Below are 25,560 nucleotides of genomic sequence, written 5' to 3' on the forward strand. Positions count from 1 at the left end.
ATAAAAATATTACAAATTGGCAGCTGTGTAAAGGACAATCTCAAAACATCTTAAATGTTTATACATTTAATATATTCTTAGTAAAAAAAAATCACCATATCTGGTAGATAATTTTCTTCTCCAGTCTTTTTTTTCTTCCCCAAAAAGAGTTTTATGCTTACAGTTTATACTAAATGTTTATACATTTAATATATTCTTAGTAAAAAAAAAATCACCATATCTGGTAGATAATTTTCTTCTCCAGTCTTTTTTTTCTTCCCCAAAAAGAGTTTTATGCTTACAGTTTATACTAAATGTTTATACATTTAATATATTCTTAGTAAAAAAAAAAAAGTCACCATAGAATAGGGAGTATTTTTTACACATTATTGGAAAACTTGGAGAATCCTAAAAAAAGATTTTTATATATCATGGTCAAGACAAATGCAGTAGAACACACCTGCAGTCCCAGCTGCTAGGGAGACTGAGGCAGAAGCATTGCTTGAGCCCAGGAGCTTGAGACCAGTCTGGGAAACAGCCTGAGTGAGACCCCATCTCAAAAAAAAAAGAAAGGTGCTTGATAGTATCAGGGTCATTTTAGGTTGTAGTTAAATTTGGTTGGATTCCTAGGCCTGACAAAAACAATGCAATGAATGAAATGGACAAATTCCTAGAAGCACACAGACGACCCAAACTGACCCAGGAAGAAACAGAAAATCTAGATAAACCTATAATAAGAAAGAACATTGAATCAGGTAATAAAAACCTCCCAACAAAGAAAATTTCAGGATTGCATGGCTTCCCTTGCGAATTCTATCAAATAGTTAAAGAAGAATTAACACCAATCATTCTCAAACTCTTTCAAAAAATTGAAAAGGGAATATTTACTAATTCATTTTATGAATCTAACATTTCCCTGAAAGCAAAACCAGAAAAAAAAAACTATAAGAAAAAAATTAGGCTAATATCCCTTATAAATATATATGCAATAATCCTCAACAAAATACTAGTTAACCAAATTTGGCACCATTTAAAATTATTAAGTGCCATGACCAAGTGGAATTTATTCTCAGAATGCCAGGGTGCAGTAATATACAAAAATTCATCTGTATGCCAGGAATGATGGCTCGTGCCTATAATCCCAGCTACTTGGAAGGCTGAGGCAGGAGGATCACAAGTTTGAGGCCAGCCTTAGCAACTCAGCAAAACCCTGTCTCAAGACAAATAAATTTAAAAAATTAAAAAGTCCAGGGATGTAGCTCAGAGGTAAAATACCCCTGAGTTCAATGCCCATCACCAAACAAACAAAAAAATCAATCAGTGTTAACACACCACATTAATAAAACAACAGGGAAAGAAACATGATCATCACAATTGATGCAGATAAAACATTTGACAAAATTTAATCTTTCATGATAAAACATTCAACAAATTAGGAACAGAAAGAAACTTCACCATAAATCCATACACGAAAAAGTCATAGTTTATATGATACACAATGATGAGAAAAAGAAAAGGCAAAGATGCGGACTCTCATTATTTCTATTCAGTGTAGTACTGGAAGATTTATCCAGAAAAAATAGATAAGAAAAAAAGAGGCAGTCAAGTTGTAAAGAAGTAAAACTCTCTATAGTCAAAGATGACATGATTGTGTATGTAGAAAACTTTAGAGTACACACTCATACAAATATACATACATGTATGCATGCTCACACACACATATATGTGCTAATCAGTGCTAATAAATGTGTTCCCCAAAGTTGCAGAATACAAAATCAACATGAAAAAAAATCACTTATATGTCTGTACACTACAATGGACAATCTGGAAAGGAAATTGTTTTAAAATTCCAGCTAACAACAGCATCAAAAAGTATAAAATACATACGAATAAATTTAACCAAGGAGGCAAAAGACTGGAATTGAAAAATATTACAGAAGAAATTAAATGCATAAATAAAATTGAGAGACATTCTGTGTTCAGAAATTGGAGGATTTAATCCATGTAATACCTCTCACAATCTCATTGATATATATAGAAAAGCCAACCCTAAAACTCATGTGGCAGTATACCCCAAATAGTCAAAAAATCTTGGAAAATAAAGTAGGAGGACTCAACTCACACTTCCTAATATAAAAACTTACTACCTACAATCCCAGCAACTTGGGAGGCTATGGTAGGAGGATCACAGCCCCAAAACAAAAAAGAAAAGATCAGGGATGAGGGATGTAACTCAATGGTAAAGTACCTTTGGGTTCAATCCCCAGTATTAGTTTAAAAGAAAAACTTAATACACAGCTTTAATAATCATAGGAATGTGTTACTGGTATAAGTGTACACATACAGATCCATGTAAAAGAATTGAAAGTCCAAAAATAAACCTACACATCTATGGTCAATTGTTTTCAACAGGAAGTCATGGCCATTCAAATGGAGAAAGAACAGATTGTTGTTGTTTTTTTTTTCAACAATTGGTGTTTAGACAATAGTATATCAGCTTGGAAAAGAATGAGATTGGATTCCTGCCTCACATCATATATGAAAGCTAACTCAACATGGATTAAAAGATCTTTCTAAATCCCCATAAAAGAAAACAGGCCAATCTCCATGAACTTGAATTTGGCAATGGTTTCTAAAATATGACACCAAAGATACAGCAATAAAAGAAAAAAATGGATAAATTGGAATTTATCGAAAAATTTATCAAAAAAGCTTCTGTGTGGGCCTAGGAATATAGCTCAGTGGTAGAGCACCTGCCTAGCATACAAGAGGACCTTGAAAACATTGTGCTGAGTGAACTAAGCCAGACACAAAAGGACAATATTGTAGGATTCAACTTAGATATTTAGAATGGGCAAATTCATAGAAATAAAACAGAATGGTGGTTACCAGGGTGCGTGGGGAAGGAGGAATGTGAAGTTATTGCTTAATGGGCACACAGTTTCCTTTTGGGATGATGAAAAATTCTGGAGAATGAATTGAGATGACAATTGCATATCATTGTGAATGTGCTCAATGCCACTGAATCGTATGTGGAATTCAAGTTTTATTAGAGCACATCTACATCAATTCACTTAAAATTTTATTAGAGCACATCTACATCAATTCACTAACTGGGCCTGTGATGCTAAAAAAGCAGAGTTGAATCATACAACAGAGACCGAAGAGCACACACAGCCAGAACTATTTACTGCGAGGCTATTCACAGAAAAAGTTTGCCAACCTACAATCAAGAAGATGAGGTGAGCATACCTGTCATCCCAGCAGCTCAGGAGGTTTAGGCAGGAGGATCACAAGTTCAAAGTCAGCCTCAGCAGTTTTGGGAGGCCCTCAGCAATTCAGTGAGACCTTTGTCTCTAAAGAAAAAAAAAGGGGGGGGCTAGGGATGTGGCTCAGTGGTTAAGCATCCCTGGGTTCAATCCCTGGTACCACAAAAAAAAAAAAAAAAAAAAAACAAGAAGGAGGAGGAGGAGGAGAAGGAGGAAGAGTTGGAATGAAATGTATATGTATATATGCAAAAAACAGCAAATTCAGACAGGATGAGGTAAACACCATGTGAGTGACACCCACCCTGTTCTGAGAGTTCACGAACCACAAAGAATGGGGTGATCAAAGATGGCAACATGAAGCTGGTCTTGTAAGAACTGCAAAATTCCATTCAGAGATGGTTCAGGAAAGAAGCTCTGAACAAAAGAGAGAGTTTTCACAGAAAAAGAAGCAAAGGTAAAAGCCAGAAGAGACTTTGGGCCTCAGATACCCTAACTTGGCAGTAAAAAAGAATTACTGGGGAGTTGATGGTGTAGCTCAGTGGTAGAGAACATGCGTAACATGGGTGAGGCCCTGGTCTCAATCCTAAGCACCAAAAAATTAAAAACAAAAAACAGAAGTATTGGGAGCAAAGAATGTGAATAGCCCACTTGCTGTCCCCTCTTTATCACATGCTACAAATTATTAATAACCACAAACACCAGATTTTAAAAATAGTAGCACTTTTATTCTCACTCAACACTAGTATTGAGAATTTGGTGCATCCTCTGAACTGTTAGAGCAAAGTGCACTGAAAATTGCATTGTCTTAAGCAAAATAAGTCAAATTCAGGAGGTCAAGGATCATATGTCTTCTCATGTATGTGGAAATTAGAGAGGAAAAAGAAAAATTAAGGTGGGGGTGGATTTCCTAAAATTAAAGGGAGATCAGTAGAAGGAAGGGACCAAGGAGTGGGGGAAAGGAAAGAAATGCTGGGGAGTGACATTTGCCAAATTATATTATTGCATTATGTGCATGTGTAAATACGTAACAACAAATCCCATAATATGTACAACTATAGTGCACCAGCAAAAATGTGGGAAATTTTTAAGATTAAATTTTTTAAAAAAAAATTGCATAGTCTGGGAAATAGAATATGCTTGGATGGAATTAGTCAACAGCCACACTACTGGTGATTTGAATAAAATGTTTATGAACATCTATGATTTTATTCTTCAGATATACCACTCACCCCCCCTATAAAAGTCTACATTTTATTATTGTATTTTAGTATGTCAAGCCCATAGCTTTGTGTCTAGTAGCTTAACAGGCAGTTAATAAGAATGTGCTGGTCCCCAGAAATCCTATATGACTGCCAAAGTAGATGGCCTGTGTCAGTGGTCCAAAGGTTGTGAGCCTCCCAGCTTGATGGTCACTGAGTAGTCAATTTTTTACCCCTTTTCCAAGGTGTTTTCTCAGTTAGAACCTTCCCAGAAAATCATCTCTTAGGAAAAAGCAAAGTTGCAACCCTTGGACCTGAGATGATTACGGTAACTGTTTTACTTGATAAACTGTGAAGGAATTTAGAAAAGGCAATGTTTAGCTCTTGGTGTTGCCTCTGTACACACTTTTAAAAGTGTGCATGGACACTTCATAGGCTTCATGGACCAGTGTGGTTGCACAGCTCCTTCAGGGCCGGGAAAGCACTTCAGTGGGGAGACTTATAGAGAGGTGGTATTTTCAACCACTGTCCCCAGATCCTCCCAGTATTAAAGTTAATAAGCCTATCACAGGCAGTCATCACTATTAAAAGCTACTCTGCCTTAGTTCATACCCCAACTCTATTCTCCCATTTATGTATCCTTGGCAACAAATTTGAGTTGTCACCTCCCTGTGATTCAGAATCTTCAGCCATAAAATGGAATTAATAAAAGTGCTTACCTACAACAGGGAGTTTGTAAGGATGAGTATCAGCATCAGCTTATTAGTATCAATGTCGCCAAAATGAGTCTTTTGGAAGATCAAGATGCCCACTTTTCTTTTTCTGTTCTCAGTCTTCTCCAGGATCCACTATAAATGACCCTGAATTTCCCATCATATAGTATAAACTTCCATTTCTGTGCAGTGTGTTCTGATTACCATAAGACACTCCAAGATCCTTTGTGAAATATAATAATTTCAACCTAGGGAAAGGCTGATCTGTACCTTTCCAAGGATGAACAGGCTTGAATTCTATTGGAAGTGTCTACCTGCTACTAGAGAACTGAGCTAGACACCATCTGAATCGCATTATCATTTACAACCAAGGTCTCCACAGATGCGAGTGAGCCATGGCTGCCCTTAGATCTCTCAGAAATCCCCCAAAGATCTGTAAGCCCTTGTTCAATAAACTGACATGCTTCTGGCTCAAGAACTAGATACATGGCTGTTAGAATAATAATCAGAGACAAAGACCAGTAATTGTTAATGCTCAAGAAGTCTTGTAAAAACAAAGTAATAAGGGGGGCAGGGGTATGTTTGTCGAATTATCCATGAAAAGTCAACTGTTTCAGAAGAACTTCATTAGACAGGTTTAGGACTGGAGCTCAGTTGTAGAGTGCTTGCCTAGCATGCACAAAGCCCTGGGTTCAATCCCCAACACTGAAAAAAAAAAAAGTGAAGTTTGAGGTTTTGTCCTTACTTATCAGAAATCTGATGCAGTGTTTAATTTCAATGAATGTATCTTTTTTTTCCAACTTATGACATGTCAAAGACCCATATGGGTGAATGGATTAATTCTGATGAAAAGAGAAACCTCTCAGCAGTTTCACTTGCTTTGAACACTTTCCAGCATGCATCAGAGTGGATTATAAATAATTAATTTGTGTCTTTGGGGGTGGTGTGGTGTGGACATATCAACAAAATATTGTTTCTGTTTTCCTTTTAAGAAATACAGTCAGGTCTTTGTATTCTGAGTTTGAGGTTCTTGGTCCCAGAAAAAAACTGTATTTTTTATGGTTCCAACACTTTCTTTGGGAAAGCTCAGCACAGCCAGAAAATGATGTTAAGGTTTCTAAGCTTCCAAGGAAAGAAGTTTCACCATGATTCTCAAGAACCATTGGATCCTTACAAGACTGAGGGAGTAGAGGAAGGAGGTTCTATTGGAAGAGAAGCCTACACCAGTCTCTCTGCACCACCCTGGATGTGGAAAGGGGGCTGGGCACACAGATGCTTACAGAAGACCAGCACATTGGGAATAGCAGTGAGGCTTTGCATGGACAAACTTGCAGAAATTAGAAATGACTATGGTGAAGCGTCCCTCAGGTCTACCTAGAACTGAACAGTGAAGGACCAAGGCATTACAGGGCATCAAGTATCAGAAGGGGATTGATAATGGTAGCTCCATGTATCAAGGACCCATCCTTCCCTGTCATGTCCATAAGGTTCTTGTGCTGGCCAATAGTAGGTGACCTTGAAAAATTGGAATTTAGAAACAGATTCAATTTTATTTTTAAAAAATCAAAACAAGGGGCTGGGATTGTGGCTCAGCAGTAGAGCGCTGGCCTAGCACGGGCGGGACCCGAGTTCAATCCTCAGCACCACATAAAAATAAAGGCATTGTGCTGTGTCCATCTACACCTAAAAAATAAATTTAAAAAAATCAAAACAATATGAAAAGCTGTTATGGAAAAATCCATGCCCATTATAAATTCTTTTACTCTCCCATAAAGTGAGGATAATAATAATAATATCCAAGGTATGTTGAGAGTGTAGCTCAGTGGTAGAGCACATGCTTAGCATGTTCAAGATTCAATCCCCAGCACCAAAAAATAATATTAATAATATTCAAACCAAAAGTTATTGGTGTGGTAAATGATAAACCATGCGAAGGGTAAAGTGCCCTTCAAATGTCCCTTGTCTGTCATAGATACCCTTAGACAAATCTAGTGCAGATTTTCTGTCCCTTGCTGGAATGTTGACTAATTGCTTGCCTTAACATTCTTCCTTCCCACCCACCCTGCAAAACTGAAGGCTTATTTCACTGCACCATCTGCCCTTTGGGAAATTACCTCTCCTCCCCACACCAGCACTCAGTGCTAACATGAGGCTGTGCGGCAGAAGCTCATATTGATGTCCAGGCTCCATATCCAGACCAGTTAAATCAGAATCTCTGGGAATAAGGCCGAGGCAGTACTGAATTTTAAACTCTTCCAGGTGATTCTAATGTGCAGACTGGTGGAAAATACTGACCCTTGGGGTGCTATTGCTTAAACAATATTAATAACTTAATGGACCTGTACAGACAGAATAATTAAAGGAAGGATTTGAAGCAGTTTGAATTGCAGTTAATTCCTGTTGGCTTTGGTATTAGTTACTTGTAAAATATGGACCTATAAATGTTTTTTTAGGTCGAGTCTATTTTTTCCAGTCAGGCAAATTAATTAACCCTATTCTTGCACACACAAAAAAGATTCTTAGTCCTTCCCTGTGGTTTTGTTTTGTGGGGTATGTATTGTGTGTGTGTGTGTGTGTGTGTGTGTGTGTGTGTTTTAATTTCTCATCCACTCCAGGAATGACCTCTGAAGCTTCAGTGACTTGTAAGCATAGATTTAGTGAATGAAAAAATCCAGGCAAACACTGTAGGAAGCATTATTCAGCCTGAAATTCACCACTGTGGCTCTCTTGATATTAAAGAGGAAATACTTTAAAATTCTGACTCCACCAGGTGCAGTGACACATGCCTGTAATACCAGAGACCTGAGAGGCTAAGGTACGAGGATTCCAATTTCAAGACCAGCCCCAGGCCTTAAGCAACTTAGCAAGAAGACCCTGTCACAAATAAAAATGGGTTGGGGATATATCTCAGTGGTAAAGCAATCTTGGGTTCAATCCCCAGTTTCAAAAAATAAAAATAAAATAAATTTCTGACTCCACAATTAAGAAGGACAATCCTGAGTTACTTAATAGATTATAACTAATCAGGTACATAGAGATAACATTTAGATGAATGTCTAAAATATGTTAATGGCTGAGTGCAGTAGCACACACCTGTAATTCCAGCAAATGGGGAGGCTAAGGCAGGATGATCACAAGTTCGAGGCCAGCAGCTTAGTGAGACTCTATCTTAAAATAAAAAATAAAAAGGCCTAGAGATATAGTTCAGTGGTAGAGAACCCCTGGGTTCCATCCTCAGTACTGAAAAATAAAAAATAAAAGAATCTAATGCAATATGCAAATGGACCTCACTCAACAGAATTTTAGTAAGTGTGCTCTAAACAATTTATTAATATTAAAGTAGCTAGAGGTCTTTTTAATGAGTCAAATTTTTTATACTGAAAAAATTACTCTGATAGTCCACATCAATCTCTGAGGTTATTAGCTTCAGTTACACAAGAGACAACAGCTAAAGAACATTTGCGTAATTTTCCCCATGTTTCAAGGTGTAGTAAATGGCAGAACAGGGATTGGAGCCCAGATTTGTCTGATCCAAAGTCTAGATTCCTGACCATGAAACTCTAAGGTCATTTTAGCCTTCGGACAACAGCAACACACATTTTTGCTCCCTAAGTCTGGTCTTATCTTGCCCAACCCAATCCCAGCCTCAAATAGGAATCTCTAACTCAGAGGCTTAGAGGGGCCAGTCTGGTAACAGGAATGAGTTAATATAGGTCATATTTAGGATGAAATTCTACACTGCTCACTATACATTTTGGCTATTCCTCGGCTTCATCCCACAATTGTCCTGGGATATGTGAGACCTAGGAATACCAGTTCTCCTAATTTTGTAACAGAAGACAGAAATCTATAATTTTGGGGAGAAACACTCCAATTTTTTAATGTTGGCCATAAATGTACTTGTTTCTTAAAAAGACATGACATGGAACAGATGTGGCCTGTAGTTTGAAAGAAAAAAAAAGGGGGGGGAGATTAATTCAGTATTCTTATCTTTTGGTTTCCGATCCATTATCAGTTGGTTTAGCTACAAGTAAATGAATTTCTAGACAACACAGTAAGAGAAAGGGCAATGTCCGCAAGTCATCAGTAAGAAAACAATGTTGGCTCATTAATTAATCAGAGTCTCACTTTACATATACTATCTTTCATGATCTTAAATAAGAGTTTATGCCTTGATGACAAGGGAATACTGCATTCCTACAAATGTAGATAACAGGTAAAATTTACACATATTTTCTTTGATTACTGCAAATATAGATATCATATGAAATTTACACATATCTCCTTTGACTAGCAAATGAATTCGATACAGTAGTTTAAAGCTACCTCAAAATCAACTCATTCCTTTAAGGCAAATCTCTCTTATCTGCAGTTGATCAAGGAAGCATTATCAGGATTGAAGGTAGGTTTTTGTTTTTCCCCCAGGAATGACAACTTAAATGAAAAGCCCTCAGGTTGAATTACAGCAAAAAGAGAAAAATTCCTATTTTCTAAAATCTCTCTTTAACTCTGGCTCTCAGATCTCTGAACTAGAGATAGGGTTGGAATGTGGATGCAGACTGGGGGGAGTAGTGCCATAATCTATTCGATGGATATGCTGCTAAGCACACAATTTTTAAAAGAAGTTTCCCAATATCACTCAATTGAAAAAAAAGATTTGTTATTTAACCTCTTGGCCTCAAAATAATATTGAGCCAATACTTGTGTCTCCAATACTTTTGTCTCCATTTTTATTTGCACCACGCTACTCACGTTAGTAACTATGGCATTTTCTTTGATCTCTTTTTGTTTTCTCCTCTCAGCTACATACAGTTTTTTTTTCATATTTATTTTTTAATTGTAGGTGGACACAATACCTTTATTTTATTTTTACATGGTGCTAAGGATCGAACCCAGTGCCTCACGCATGCTAGATGAGCACTCTTCTGCTAGGCCACAACTCCAGCCCCTACATACAGTTTTTAAACCTCTAGCTATATCTGAAGCTTTGAACCTTAAATTATTTTGTATGCTTCATTGCATTTATAAAGACACAGAATTCAAAAATATACACTGAAAGATCAGAAGAGTGAAAATGAAGAACCAAAAAGGTTTGGAGACCCATTTCCATTTGCATTTTTGTCTGATACAATGATTTATTCTGAAGTTAAGGAAGAATCACATCCCTTCTACCCGAAGGCAGATTTGAGCCATTATTCTGTATGATGCCTAAGTTGGAGCTTGATATGTAACATCCAGTTCCATGAGTAGGAACTGCTGAACTATATGACAAAGATTTTTAAAAACCTGAATTTTAAACAGCATTCAGTCCAAGTTTTTGGTCTTTTGAGTGTCTATTTGGTTTTCCTTACTCCTAAGTGTCTTTGGTGTGCCCTAAGATACACAGAGCGGGGACCTAGGAGTTTTGGCACACGTTAGGGAACAAAAGGCAGGGAATGATTATATGAGCCAAATAAAAATTGTTGACAAGGGCTCCTGCCACTTCATCACTTCAGTGATGAAAGGAAAAAACTTATTTCTAAAATCAACCTATGTATTAAAAATAATAATTTTTTCATATTCTAACCAAAAAATGGAAAGTAAATTTTTAGAAATTTCCAAAACACTTCAAAAGAATTTTGAGCAATTCTGGGTACAAAAATATATATATTAATATATAATATTACATTTATATGTATGCATATATAAAAGAAAAGTTGTATGTGGTATTTTATCATATCTTCCCCACCTCCCCCCCAGAGGTGCTTAATCATTGAGCCACATTCCCAGCCTTTCTTTTTTTTTTTTTTTTTTAAGAGACAGAGTCTCACTAAGTTACTCAGGGCCTGCCTCATTGAATTGCTAAGACTGACTTTGAACTCATGGTCCTCCTGCCTCAGCCTCCCGAGCTGGGATTACAGGTGTTTGCCACTGTGCCCAGACTTTTAAAAAGTAGTGAATTAATGGGAATACAGAATCCTGAGATAAATATAAAAATGTTTGTAGAAAGCAACAGCTATTTTAAATATAAAATAGACAAATTTTTCTATAATTAATTTAGCTTTTTATACTCTATTAAACTGCAAGAGATGCATGTACCCTGGTGGCCTCTAAGGATGCCATATTTTCCATGGCAAAGCCTTAATTGAAACTTTTGAAGGCGGAGAGCATGGCAGAAGATCAAAGAAAGAGAAATAGGTGGTAGGCAGTGGTCAGTTCTACATCAATAGCATGCAGCCGCCTCCTCCTCCTATTGCTTGATAAAAACCCATTAATTCCCACTCCCTCCTGTGCTAACATTCATTTCAAGAAAAATATGCCTGGACCTGCTTAGCACATACATGCCTTTCCCACTGTGAGGAATGGAAGTATGGAAAGAGGCTGAACATCTGAAATAGCTCTGTTCCACTGGGCTGTGCATCTGGCACCTCTGCCCCTCCTCCACCCACCTATGAGCTCCTTTCAAGCCAGGAGGAGGACTTATCATCCCCTTTACTGCCTGGGGTGGAAAGAAGATCAGATAAGGGCACATAAAAAGGTTATACAGTGACCAAACAGAGGACAAGCATCTACTCTAGGTTCTTGGTGAAAACCAGAAACCTATAAGCCCTCTTTTTTTTCCATACAGCTGAAGCAAAAGACTCCCATGGGGTAGATTTTTATCTGTTACATTTCTTAAATAGATTTGTTAATTTTGGAGAACGTGAATTTCCAAGGAAAAGAAGGCAAAGACTGAGGCACAGGATTAAATATGACCATTCTGAAATGTAATTTTCTGTCCTGCCACTACTTGTTAAATCCTTCCTTTAAAGTGGGTAAAACATGGTACCTCAGTCTTGCATATAGATAACACCTACAATCTATACATACTTTTTTTTTTTTGCAGTACTCAAGATTGAACCAAGGGCCTCATGTGTACAAGGTAATCACTGTACCACTAAGCTATATCCCCCACTCTCCCATATATATACTTTTAAGTACACTTTTTAAATTAAAAAGAAAGATACAGGGTGTGCTACTTAATAATGGAGACACATTCTGAAAGATGCACAGTTAGGCAATTTTGTTGTTGTGCTAACATCATAGAGTGTATTTACACAAACCTAGATGACACAGCCTACCACACACCCATAGGTGTATGTAGATGATAACCTGTTACCCCTTTGTGATTGTGATGCATAAGAGACTCAGTAAACTCAAAATGTATGAGATTGCTGCTGGTATAACACAGAAAACTATTTTATTAAGTCTTTTTTTACAAGTAGAAGATATACACTCTAAAATAGTGATACAAAATATAGCATAATTAATACCTAAACAGTAACATAGTCCTTTATTATCATTACCAAGTGTCATGTACTACACATAATTGTATGTACTATACTTTTCATAAAATTTATATTTTTATATAATAACTTTGTTTATACCAGCATCACCACAAACACATGAGTTAATATAATGGCTATGATGTCACTGGGCATAGGAATTTTTCAGCTCCATTATAATCTTATGGGACCACCCTCATATATGTGGCCTTTTGCTGATCTAAAACTTCCTTGTGAGTTTATATGCATGATTGCATATACTCTGATCATTAAGTATACATTTAGAACCAGGCGTGATAATAAATGCTTGTGATCCCAGCTACTCCAGAGGCTGAGACAGAAGGATGGTAAGTTCAAAGCCGGCCTGAGCAACTAAGCAAGACCTTGTCACAAATTAAAATGGCTAGGGAAGTAGCTCAGGGGTAGATTGCTTGCCTTGCATATCTGAGCCCATCTGTTCAATTCCCAGCACCACAAAAATAAAATAAAATAAGATAAAAAGCATACAGCTAGAAGAATTTTTCACAAATTAATACATGTATCCAACACTATATCAAGAGACAGAATATCACATACTTGGGAGGTTGAGGCAAGATTGCAAGTTTGATATCCACCTGGGCAACTTAGCATCTCAGATGTTTTTTATTTATTTACTTATTTAAAAAACAATGGTCTAAAGAGGTAGCTCAAAGGTAGAATGATTCTGAGCTCAATCCCCAATACCACCAAAAAACAAAAAAAAAAAAAAAAAGAAAAAGAAAGAATATCGGGCTGGGGATGTGGCTCAAGCAGTAGCGCGCTCGCCTGGCATGCGTGCGGCCCCGGTTCGATCCTCAGCACCACATACAAACAAAGATGTTGTGTCCCCCGTAACTGAAAAATAAATGTTAAAAAATTCTCTCTCTCTCTCTCTCTCCTCTCTCTCTCTCTCTCTTAAAAAAAAAAAGGAAAATTTAAAAAAAAAAAAAGAATATCACCAGCATCCCTAAAACTTTCCTCATGCCCTTTTTAGTTACTCTGATCCCCCAACGGTAGCCAATATTCTGACTTTTAACCACATGGATCCATTGTAGGAAACACCTTTTTTTTTTTTTTTTTTTTTTTTGGTAGTGGGGATTGAACCAGGGGCCCTGTATCACTGAGCTTCATCCCCAGTCCTTCCTATTTTTTACATGGAAACAGGATCTCACTGAGTTGCTTAGGACCTTACTAAGTTGAACTTGTGATCCTCCTGCCTCAACCAGGAATAGCGACCATGACTGTAATCCCATCAACTTGAGAGGCTAAGGCAGGAGGATTGTAAGTTTAAGACCCTGTTTCAAAATAAAACAGAAAAAAAAAGGGTTGGGCTGGGGATATGGCTCAGTAGTCAAGCAACCCTGGCTTCAAATCCCAGTACCAAAAAAAAAAAAAAAAGGAAAAGAAAAAAATATATCCTTTCAACTATATATCACTTTCAATTATATTTATATAATACTGTACCTCTATTTTCCTTCAAAGACAAATATTTATTAAGGCACTGAATATGGCATGGTAAAAACATATCCGGGCCTCCTGCCCTCATACAGTTTCCAGTCTTGTTCTAATTTAAGCAAAGAAATGAATGAACACTAACATAGAAGGAGAGAACCATGGACTTAATATACATTGGTCATTAGAAGACACTACTTTCCAAAGGTACACAGATCCAAGGAAACAGGGGCTCACTGACCTTACTTCACAGCCCAGTCTATCATAGGAAGAACTACAAAGTAGAGAGAATTTATCTTTAGTATCCCAAGCCTTAATGATCTTTGCTTTTTCCTCTACTCAGTAGGAACACTCTCTTCTGAAAGTGCTCAGTGCCCTTCTCTCTCCCCATCAAAATCCATCATTAAGATTAGTTTAAGTCTCATTAACATGTAAATGGTGGACAAGCCTGAATGCTTGCACTGACCATGACATTTCAATTTTAAGAAGTGAATCTCTAGTTACAGAATTTTATATCAGAGTTGGGAAAGCAGGTCACCTTTTAGAAAAGGAACAACTGCATTCATCCTATACAGGTAACCATGAAAACAACCTTCTCTCCTAATTGTAGTTAGGACCATTTACTGAGCACTTTCTGTGGCCAAAGCCATGCCAAGCCCTCTAAGAACATCCTCTCGTTTATTTCTGTAACAGTACAGTCCTTATCCATTTTTATTTCAAGGATAAAGAAACTGTTAGTTGGGGCTGGGATTGTGGCTCAGCGGTAGAGTGCTCACCTAACACATGTGAAGCACTGGGTTCAATCCTCAGCACCATATAAAAGTAAATAAAGATATTGTGTCCAACTATAACTAAAAATTTTTAAAAAAGAAAAGAAACTGTTAGTATCTAGCCCAAGGGGTCACAACAAAAGGTAGCAATCCCATCTTTGTCTTCTGAAGGGCTGTCCTGACCCTGGATGTAGCAGCAGTTACCAGACAAAAACAAAAGTAGAAATCAAAGGCCAAAGTTCTCCAGAGAAGCCCCAGGAAAGGACTCATTCTTCTGGATCATTGGTGGCAAAGGTCTGAGAGGCAAGAAAATAACACAACTACTCTTTTTTGCGCCATTGACATTCCCACCCCTCCTCCTGGTTGCGGACACTTTCAGATGCTGCACTAATGTTCTCAAGGCCTGACTGAGTTAAATAGCAGCCAGGCTGTGAAGGTGTAATGAAAGACTGTCTAGAAGCCCTGCAGAGCAACCTGTCAGATCAACTTGCAGTCATGCCTGGCTAAGATGTCACTGAGGCTTCAGAGGCCAAAGAGGACTTCAACTGTAAATCAAGGGCAGCTTCTAAACATCCTATCAGGGTGTCAAGTATCCACCACTCCCCTCTGTATGAAAGCACAGACCATTTCTCCTAACTCTCAAAGGCAGTGCTTCAGAGTTGCTCTAAAGGGCCTGTTTTATCCCTTTTGTAGAATTATAAAATTCTGAAGTGTTTGAAGGGCCATGAACTGGCCAGGAGTTTTAAATACTGCACAGAGAAAGAGAACACAGCTTGGTAACTGGTATACCCAAGCACTTATCTCTGAGGTATCATTTATAATCTCCAGCGATATGGAGCAATACTCTGAAAGTGTTCAAAACCTAATCATAGCCTCTAACTGTGCTTGGGATGGGAAGGTATGTTGAAACCCAGCAGTAGAATGCAGCAACTCCAGGAACTTAGGACTCCACCTACCTGTTGAAGATATATCTCAACACATCGTGATTACATTGGTTTTAGAAAGATTACTGGCATTTTGTCCAGAACAGTTTCAATGTCATTCTAACATAATGGAAGGGTGAATCTGGGGCCAGAGGAACCCATAATAATCATTGAGACTTAATAGAGGCATCACTGTTTGTGGCATTAGAGATGCAAGTCTTAAACCATTAAATTTGAAAATATGTTCAACTTGATTAAGAAGCTCAGAAATGAAAAAACTCAGCCTACATTGTTTTCATCAAGGAAAGATTTTTTTAAAAATATTTCTTAGTTGTAGTTGACACCATACCCCTATTTTACCCATTCATCTACATGTGGTGCTGAGGATCGAACCCAGGGCCTCACATGTGCCCCAAGGAAAAATTTTTAAAAGTTGATTTGCAAATATGTGGCCTTATGTAATTTTATGGAATGTTTTCTTCTGGGCCCTTACAATGCTACCGTGTGTCCTGGGAGCCATGATATGGCTGTAGTATGGCTTACATGGACCATCAGCTTCTAAGAAGATTTATCAGCAAGTTTTAGATAAACAGAAGTCAGAAGTATGTTCAAGATTATTGGAGGGGTTTTGAAGGAGGAGGAGGAGAAGGGGCATCAAAGACTTGCAAACTGTCAGAGGTGAGGATATCCAACTTCTCTGCGTTCCATTTCCTCTAATCTGGACTGGCATGTCTGACCAAATTCTTACTTTGTTGCCACTTCTAAAAATCCTAAAGGATGAGAACATCAGAGCATTATTCATTATCTTGTAAAAGTATGGTCTCAATTCCATATGAGGCATACCTATATTAACTTATACAAAGCAATGTTCAAGAAACATTATTAAATGTTTTTTTTTTTAAGTTTTAGAATGACATGTTTACCCTACTAGTTGTGTATAAAATAAGGTGAGGGAAGCTGGGTGTGCTCACAGCCTGTAGTCTCAGCCACTTGGGAGTCTGAAACAGGAGGAGCACCTTAAGCAGGAGAATTACTTGTACCCACCCAGGAGTTTGAGGTCAGCCTGGGCAACACAATAACCTGTCTCAAAAAGAGAGAGAAGAGGGTGGGCTGGGGATGTGGCTCAAGCGGTAGCGTGCTCGCCTGGCATGCGAGCGGCCCGGGTTCGATCCTCAGCACCACATACCAACAAAGATGTTGTGTCCGCCGAGAACTAAAAAATAAATATAAAAAAAAAAAAAAAAAGAGAGAGAAGAGGGGCTGGGGTTGTGGCTTAGCGGTAGAGCTGTCACTTAGCACAGGGGAGGCGCTGGGTTCAATCCTCAGCACTACTTAAAAATAAATAAGTAAAATAAAGGTATTGTGCCCAACTACAGCTAAAAAAAATAAATATTTTATAGAGAGAGTGAGAAGAGTTATATATACAAAAATGCTGACGCACATGTAGAGTATACTTAGATTCCACTAAGAGATGATGATAAGGAGACTGTAAAGCTAGAGGTCCTCCTATACTGTATAACCTTTTGTAGATTGACCTTTTTCCTAGTTTGAAAAGGCAATCATAAACTAAAATATACCATGTCTGTGAGAGAGCTAAGCTTTCAAGACTCATATTTGACCTATGGGGACTTGGAGATTTCATATATTCAGTAAACTGCACAGAAATAAAAGTCACTTGATGATATCTCACAAAGCCGATCAAGCTCAGCTCAGGAAGATTTTTTCAAGTACAAATGTCAGCCTGCTTTTATTACACATGCTTCTTTTGCTGCTATTTTCAGTCATTTTTTTCCTCCTCTGATTTCTAAAGATTAAAATTTTCACGGTGGTGAAAGAGAATTCACAAAAGACATTAATAGAGAAAATGCATCCAATTAGGTACTAAATAAAATCACTCTCCTAACTCTCTGGAGAGAGAGAATATTATGAAGAAAAGCTAGAGCAATGAGATATTTTCCCCGCTAACTACCTGTGAATATGGATCAAGATTGACACCCAGTGGCCAAATTGATCCTCTTTTTCAATGAAATTGCCTTTTTGTGTAATTAGCCATTTTCCAGATTATTCCATCATCTGTTTTAGGTGGAAAATATTATTTAAATATATGACTTGAAGACTAAGCATGAACTGTATCTCAGAGAGACAGATATGTTAAATTAGTGGATCTTGTTTCACATAATTAATCAACTTATTTTTGTATTCACTTGCACTTTTTTACCTAACATTAAAAAGCATTTGGTGATAGTAGAATGAAACAGACATTGTTACTTTATGTAAGTATGTGACTGTATGACCAATGTGATTCTGTAATATGTATAATCAGAAAAATGAGAAATTATATCCAATCTATGTATGATATGTCAAAATATATAAGTGCATTCTACTGTTTTATATATAACTAATTAAAACAAATAAAATTTTTTAAAAAATAAATAAAAATCATTTGGCTTTGGTTGACAAAAAAACATTCAATTTCTAGAACTAATGGGACGAGCTGGAATTAAGTAGCAAACCTAATTTGACAACCAGATAATTTATATCCACAACTTTTCCCATATCAAACAGTAAAATTATCTATTTCTGATAACTCAGCCACTCATAACAATTAAATGCTTTAATAATTTTAAAGCTTGGAGGGTGAAGCTTGGAGGGTGATACAATTGTTCATTAAATATGCTAATTAGGGTTGAATTTTAGTTTCCTTTAAAGAGAAAGAACAAAACATTTATAACTATATAATTTTGTAGAATGAGCTCTTACATGAACACTTTGAGAGTTTGTGATAAGGTTGACTATGGTGATGCATACCTGTAATCTCAGCAACTGGGGAGGCTGAGGCAGGAGGACCTCAAGTTTCAGGCCAGTCATAACAATTTATCAAGGACCTAGCAATTTAGTGAGATCCTGTCTCAAAATTTAAAAGGCTGGGGATGCAGCTCTGTGATAAAGCACTCCTGGAAATCCCCAGTATAGGAAAGGAAAGGAAGAAAGAAAGAAAAAGAAAGTTTTGTGATAAGGTTTAGATGAAATGTGTGATGTGGCATACATTTTAAAGGTTCAAAAGAAGAGAAAGGAAAAATAGATTTCGAAGAAATTAATATTATATCAATATTTTATCAAATGCATCTAACATGTTTAACACAGACTACCAAACAGAAAAGTAGTGACATTTATTTATTTATTTATTTATTTTTGTGTTTTTGTATTATTTCTTTTATTTTGTATTAACCTATGGGCTCTTAACCACTGAGCTACATCCCCAGTCTATTTTTTTTTTTTTTTGAGACGAGGTCTCGCTAAGGAGCTCACTAAATTACTGAGGCTGACTTTGAACTCATGATCCTCCTGCCTCAGCCTACTGAGCTACTGGGATTACAGAGTGTGCTCTACCACATCAGGTTTATTTTTTTATGGCACTGGAATGGAAACCAAGTCCTCCTACATGTTAGGCAAGCACTCTATCACTGAACTATACTCAGAGACCCATAATGAATTTGAGTTAGATCAAAGTCCAAATGCTAGCTGGGTAATCTTGAGATTTTATTAAATTTCAATTTCTTTATCATTGTAAGTATTAAATAAGATATAAATTTAAAATGCTTATCATAGTTCCTGATACTTCCTGGCCTTTTGAACTGATCAAGTATAAAATATACACAGTTAAATATTATTATTGCAAGAATGTCAGGGGGAAAAAAAAGTTTACAAAAGTCAAACGCACATGCAACCATTTCTTCTTCTTCTCCTCCTCCTCCTCCTCCTCCTCCTGCTCCTCCTTCTTCTTCTTCTTCTTCTTCTTCTTCTTCTCCTTCTCTTTCTCCTTCTCCTTCTCCTTCTCCTTCTTCTTTCTCCCTCTCTTCTCCTCCTCCACCACCACCTCCACCGATGCCTTCATCCTCCTCTCCTTCTCCTTCTTCCTTTTTTGGCCCTGGAGATTGAACCCAGGGGTGCTTTACCACTGAGCTACATCCTCAGTCTGTATTATTTTTTATTTTGATACAGGGTCTTGCTAAAATGCTAAGACTGGCTTTGAACTTAAGATGCTTCTACCTCAGTCCTCAGCCTCCTGAGTCAGCTCAGACATCTTTTATTGACTCAGCTTTACAGTACCTGCTTTGATGCAGAAGAACAGTGTCCCATATAATCTGAGTGTAAATAATCCAAACAATAAAATAATCAGATAAACCAGGCATGGTAGTACATGTCTGTAATCCTAGCAACTTGGGAGGCTGAGGCAGAAAGATCACAAGTCTAAAGGCCAGCCTCAGCAACTTTGTGAGACCCTGTCTTGAAATAAAATTAAAAAGCACTGGGAATATATCTCAGTGGTAAAGTGTCTCTAGGTTCAATCCCCAGAACAAAATAATAATAATAATAATAATAATAATAATAATAATTTTAAAAATCTGAATAAATTCTTCTGTATTTCATATATTTCTGCATTTTCCTTCCTACTACATAATTTGAAAACAATTTATCATTCTAGCTTCTTTCTGATACAAATACTTTAAATTAAAAATGTTCATTTGACTACTGTTTCATCACAGAAATCCCAATGTTTTAAGAATTCATTATCACTTAATTCAAAGCACTTTTTATCTACTTTTCTTTCGCTTTCTTCCTTGACCTCTGAGATTCTAATAAATGTGCCATTTAATTTTTTTTCTTTTTTTATTGGTTGTTCAAAACATTACAATGCTCTTGAGGTATCATATTTCATACATTTGATTCAAGTGGGTTATGAAATCCCATTTTTACCACGTATACAGATTGCAGATTCACATTGGTTACACATCCACATTTATACATACTGCCATACTAGTGTCTGTTGTATTTTGCCGCCTTTCCTATCCCCTTCCTATCCCCCCTCCCCTCCCCTCCTCTCCCATCTTCTCTCTCTACTCCATCTACTGTAATTCACTTCTCTCTTTTTTCTCTTTCCCCTCACATCCTCTTATATGTTATTTTGTATAACAATGAGGGTCTCCTTCCATTTCCATGCAATTCCCCTTCTCTCTCCCTTTCCCTCCCACCTCTCCTCCCTGTTTAATGGTAATCTTCTCATGCTTGTGCCATTTAATTTTGAAATAGTTTACATATTGGGGTGGGGTTCTATATATCTTAAAGTGGTTGATTTATAAATCATGCAGGAAACACAGTCTGCATGATTTAAAATTTTTAAAAAGCAATGGAAATACTTTTTATATTGATTGTATTGGTTACATACGTATCAAAATTGATCAAATTGCATACTTCAAATATGCGCATTTTATTGTACTTCAATTTTACCTTGATAAATCTGTGGAAAAATAAATAAATATCTCAATAAAGTCATTTACAACTGAATTTGCATTAATAATATTTTTAATGATCAATTTACATTCATAATCATGTTTTTACAAAAAATTAAAATTAGATCAGAATCTAGAAGTCTCCAAACTCTTCCCTTTTCAATACATAGTACATATTTTACAAACCTTCATATGTGATTGTTTTAAATTAGTTTATTTACAAACCATATTATATCACTTTTTTTTTAGCACTGGAGATTGAACCCAGGACCTTCCACATGTTAAGTAAGTGATCTACCACTGAACTATACCCTCCATCCTAATTACACTACTTATTATGTACATGGTAAAATATAGCCCCATAACTGATTTTTTTTTTGCTTGTTTTTGTTTTTGTTTGTTTTTGTATGGAGCTGAAGATCTAACCTAGGGTTTCATGCATGCTAGACAAGGGCCCTACCACTGAGCTATACCTTTAGAGATTTTTAAAGTGTGAGATATATATATCACATAAGTCAAAATGGAAACAATTCTCTTCTACCTGATAGTGGAGTATTTTGCATATGACTGAGGTTGGTAAGGCAGTTATCCTAACAGTTCTCTGACTCTTGACCATTAAGGAGAGAAAGACAAACTGATCAGTGCTCTGGCACTGTGGCACAGTGGAACAAGCCCAATCCTGCATTTGAAAACTGCTCTTCCATCTATGGCTGGTATGGCCCTGACAAGTATCCTACTCTTGTTGAGCCTCAGGATCCTCTTCCGTCAAAGAGGTGATTATATCTACAAATGGCACTGTCTATAATCACAGTGCTTGTATTATTATTACTTAGAGCTGACAGAAGCTTTGAAAGGTCACCTAGGACTCTGTGCCTAGAAAGATGTAGACTTCAGGACTTTTGAGTCTGGGAGACTTGCCAAAAGCCACAGGGCTGGCTAATGACAAATTTAGGATCATTTTGGTCTCCACTGAGGTTGACTGCCTCAAGAAATATGCAGTCAGATAAAGTTTTCCTGGACTGAGAATATAAATTCTACTATAAGTTTCCCACACACATGGTTGCTCTGTGTGTAAATTACATGGAAGTACAACTAGAAGTTACCCATATCTTATCTTACTAAATAATTTTTAAAAACACACACACATAGAGAGCCGGGTACAGTGGTGCACACACGTCTGTGATCCCGGCAACTCAGGAGGCCAAGGTAGAAGGATCACAAATTGAAGGCCAGTCTCAGCAACTTAGTGAGACCTTGTTTCAAAATAAAATTAATTCTTTCACTGCCAATCTTCTGCCATGGTGTTCTGCATCATCTTGGGCCCAAAACTATGGAGTGGGCCCACCATGGACTGAACCTCTGAAACTGAGAGCCTAAAATAAACTTTCTTCTTCTTAAAATTTTTTTTTAATTAAACTAAATTTAAAAGGGCTGGAGATGTAACCAGTAGTAGAACGCTTGCTTAGCATGTGTGAAGCCATGGGTTCAATCACCAGCTTTAACACACACACACACACACTTCCCACATAGTAAAAACATGTCCTATTATCAGTACCAAAAATGCAATGTATGTATTCAGTGGGGAAAGATCCAGTCTAGATGGAATATTACCTATATCTAGTCCCAGTTGTGACATGGACAAGTCATTTGATCACTTTATATCTTATTTTCCTCACATGTTAAGCAGGAGTGATATTATTTACACTTATTACAAGAACTACATGCAATAATGCATATTGGTGAAAGGAGTCTACAAATAACAATCATTATTTTTAATGCCCCCTCAACAAGAGCAAAATTACACAATACACACATTTGAGAATTCAGTATCCTCCCAGCCCCATCCAAAAGGCCTGGTTTCTTAAGAGAAGAAAGCACCTACATTCCACCTACTACAGGTGGTCTCACTAACAAAAGCACTTACATTTTCTGTCTTCTCTGACCCCAAGAGAAGGACTGGCCCCAGGCTTAGGTCTGGCCTGAGCTATTCCTTATCTGCAACCCCAGGGCTTCTGGCCTAGGGCCCCAGCTGATAGTTTGCTCAGGATGAGCCTTGGAATTCCAGATCACAAGGTCACAGTATTTCCTATCACAATATTTCCCCGTATGACCTGTCCCTGACCTATATGTTTTAGTCCTTAAGAAACCATCTGCCTTGACTTAGCTGTTTGGAGCTGTGGTCCTTTACTGGCACTGAGCCTTCTCAGATAAAAATAAAGACCATATTATAGGCCTACTACGGTGCAAGGTATTTACATACATTATTTTCACTCCTTACAACATCCTGTGAAGTAGGATTATTATTCTGCTTTACAGTTATGGAAACTGAGAGATCCGAAAAGTTTAGAAACCTCCCAATCCCACACAGCTAGGAAAGAGAAATGCCCTAATAACCAGTTCAGTGAGGCTCAAAATCACTTGTTCTTTCCTAAACACCTCCAATCCTGACTCTTCACTTAGTTCCTGCCTAGGATACCTGAGGATTCTGGATCCTGCTTCCATTTTTGCTTGTGGGGACCTGCCAGGAACCCCCCACAGTTATCATCCTGCTTCTAGACTTACACCACACCTACATACTAACTACTCACACTTACATTTCCTACCTGTGTGTGCCCTGACTTCCTGCTTGCCTGGCATTTGTAGAAGATAATTAGGAAGCATAAATTCACTATGCTATCCTAAGAGTGAACTTAGAATGGGTAACTGTTTCCATCATTAAAAGAATATCCAGAGAAATATGCCAGACTCCCATAACCCATTAGCTCTAATTAGACTTTTAAGGTGTGATCACACATCCTTCTCTCTCTTCCTGTCCAAGGATAGAACACATATCACAAGTGGGATTTATTTAAGCCAGCATTATTCTGTAAAGTGCGAAGGATGGAGAAAACACACGCTCTATGTTAATCCTTCAACAAGGCACTGTGCGTCACCTTGGCATTATTATTATTTCTTTTCTGTATCAAAACTATGATGGGGAAAATGAGAAGATGTTAGTTAAAGGATACAAACTTTCAGTTATGAGATGAGTAAGGAACTGGGGGTGTTGCTCAGTGGTAAAGCACTTGCCTAGTATGGTCTAGGCCCTGGGTTCCATCCCTAGAACTGGGAAAAAAATTAGTTGGCTTGTAGAAATCTTTCAGAATGTGTATGTGTACCAAAACGTCACATTACAGACCTTAAATATACACAATTTTTATTTGTCATGTATGGCTGGGGGTGTAGCTCAGTGGTAGAGCACTTGCCTAGCATGTGCAAAGCCCTGGGTTCAATTCCCAGCACCAGCAGAAAGAAAATTAGGGTCTGGGCAGAGCACATGTGCTCAAGACACTGAGTGTGAACCTCACTTTCAAAAAAATTAAACCTCAATAAAGAAAATAACACCGCAAAGCTTCATATACTTATGAGGAACGGTAGCACGCACCCGACAACTGTGTGTAACAGGCAAATTACCAAGAGAATCTTAAAGAGTAGAGATCAGAACTAATTAGCGTCAGTGCCCTAGCAAAACAGCCAGAATCCACTCAAAACTTCAGACTTCAAAGAGGACAATGGTTGGTTTCCACATAAGTTCCCATCAATGTTGACAGGGTCAGGGATGTCACCGTGTGTTGGCCCTTTTTCATGACTTACTGCTATAATAATGTATGCCTAGAGATTTTCATGCCAAAGAATCACTCTGATTGTTTTTAATTTGCAATCAAGAAACATCAGAAGTCTTTCAGTTAAATACAGAAACTGGCCTTTATATGTTCTTAAGCCTCCAAGGGAGATGGCCCCTATTTGGTGTCATCACATAACTGTTCAATAAATATTAGCTGCAATTATTTACTTGTTGTTGTTGTTGTTGTTGTTGTTGTTGCTGTTGTTGAAGAACTATGGTTTATTAGGCACAGTAGCAGATACTTGTAGTCCCAGCTCCTCAAGAAGCTTAGGTAGGAGGTTTGCAAGTTCAAGCCCAGCCTGGGCAATTTAGCAAACACATATCTCAAAATTTGGGGAAAAAAAAATATTTTTTTAAAAGGCTGGGGTTGTAACTCGGAGGATGAGCACCACTGGGTCCAATATCTGGTACCACAAGAAAGAGAGAGAGAGAGGAAGGAAGGAAGGGAGGGAGGGATGAAGAAAGAAAGGAAAATTAAAAATAGCTTGGGGGAAGACCATCCATTAAATTTTTTTAATAAAAAATCCCCTGATTGTATAAGAAATTTTGATTAAAAATTAATTGCTCCATATCAAACCTCTTCTACAGTAATCACAGCTTTATATCATTGGTTAACAACACAAGGATTGCTAGGAATGAATATTTTAACAATACACTGTTAAAGGATACTTTTCAAAAAAAGGTAAAATCATGCTTTCATACAGATATAAAAATGAACATATAAGAAGACTAACTCAGCAATAAAGGTGGGGAGATGTTACACCCAGCTTAAAAAATAAGTAAAAAAAAAAACACGAATTCATGTTATTCCAATGTTGAAATTAGTGTTCAAACAGAGGCAAAAGTAGCATCCTCCCCAGTGGGAGAGGATAGTCAATTAGAACTGTAGTAGACAAGACATAATCTGCATGTCTACTGACAAGAATGGTTTTATATTAATTTAGTTTATCAATAGTAAGGTCTTTTCCAATCTCATAC

General features: G+C 37.3%; 1 non-coding gene across 1 annotated transcript; it reads left to right on the plus strand.

Annotated features, from left to right (window-relative positions):
* Nucleotides 1-24,130: 24,130 nt before the first annotated feature.
* Trnaa-agc (transfer RNA alanine (anticodon AGC)) lies at nucleotides 24,131-24,205 on the plus strand. The gene has a single exon. It is a non-coding gene; the product is annotated as a tRNA-Ala (tRNA).
* Nucleotides 24,206-25,560: the final 1,355 nt, after the last annotated feature.

This window comes from Ictidomys tridecemlineatus, chromosome 7 (assembly GCF_052094955.1).
Source record: "Ictidomys tridecemlineatus isolate mIctTri1 chromosome 7, mIctTri1.hap1, whole genome shotgun sequence".
NCBI lineage: Eukaryota > Metazoa > Chordata > Mammalia > Rodentia > Sciuridae > Ictidomys > Ictidomys tridecemlineatus.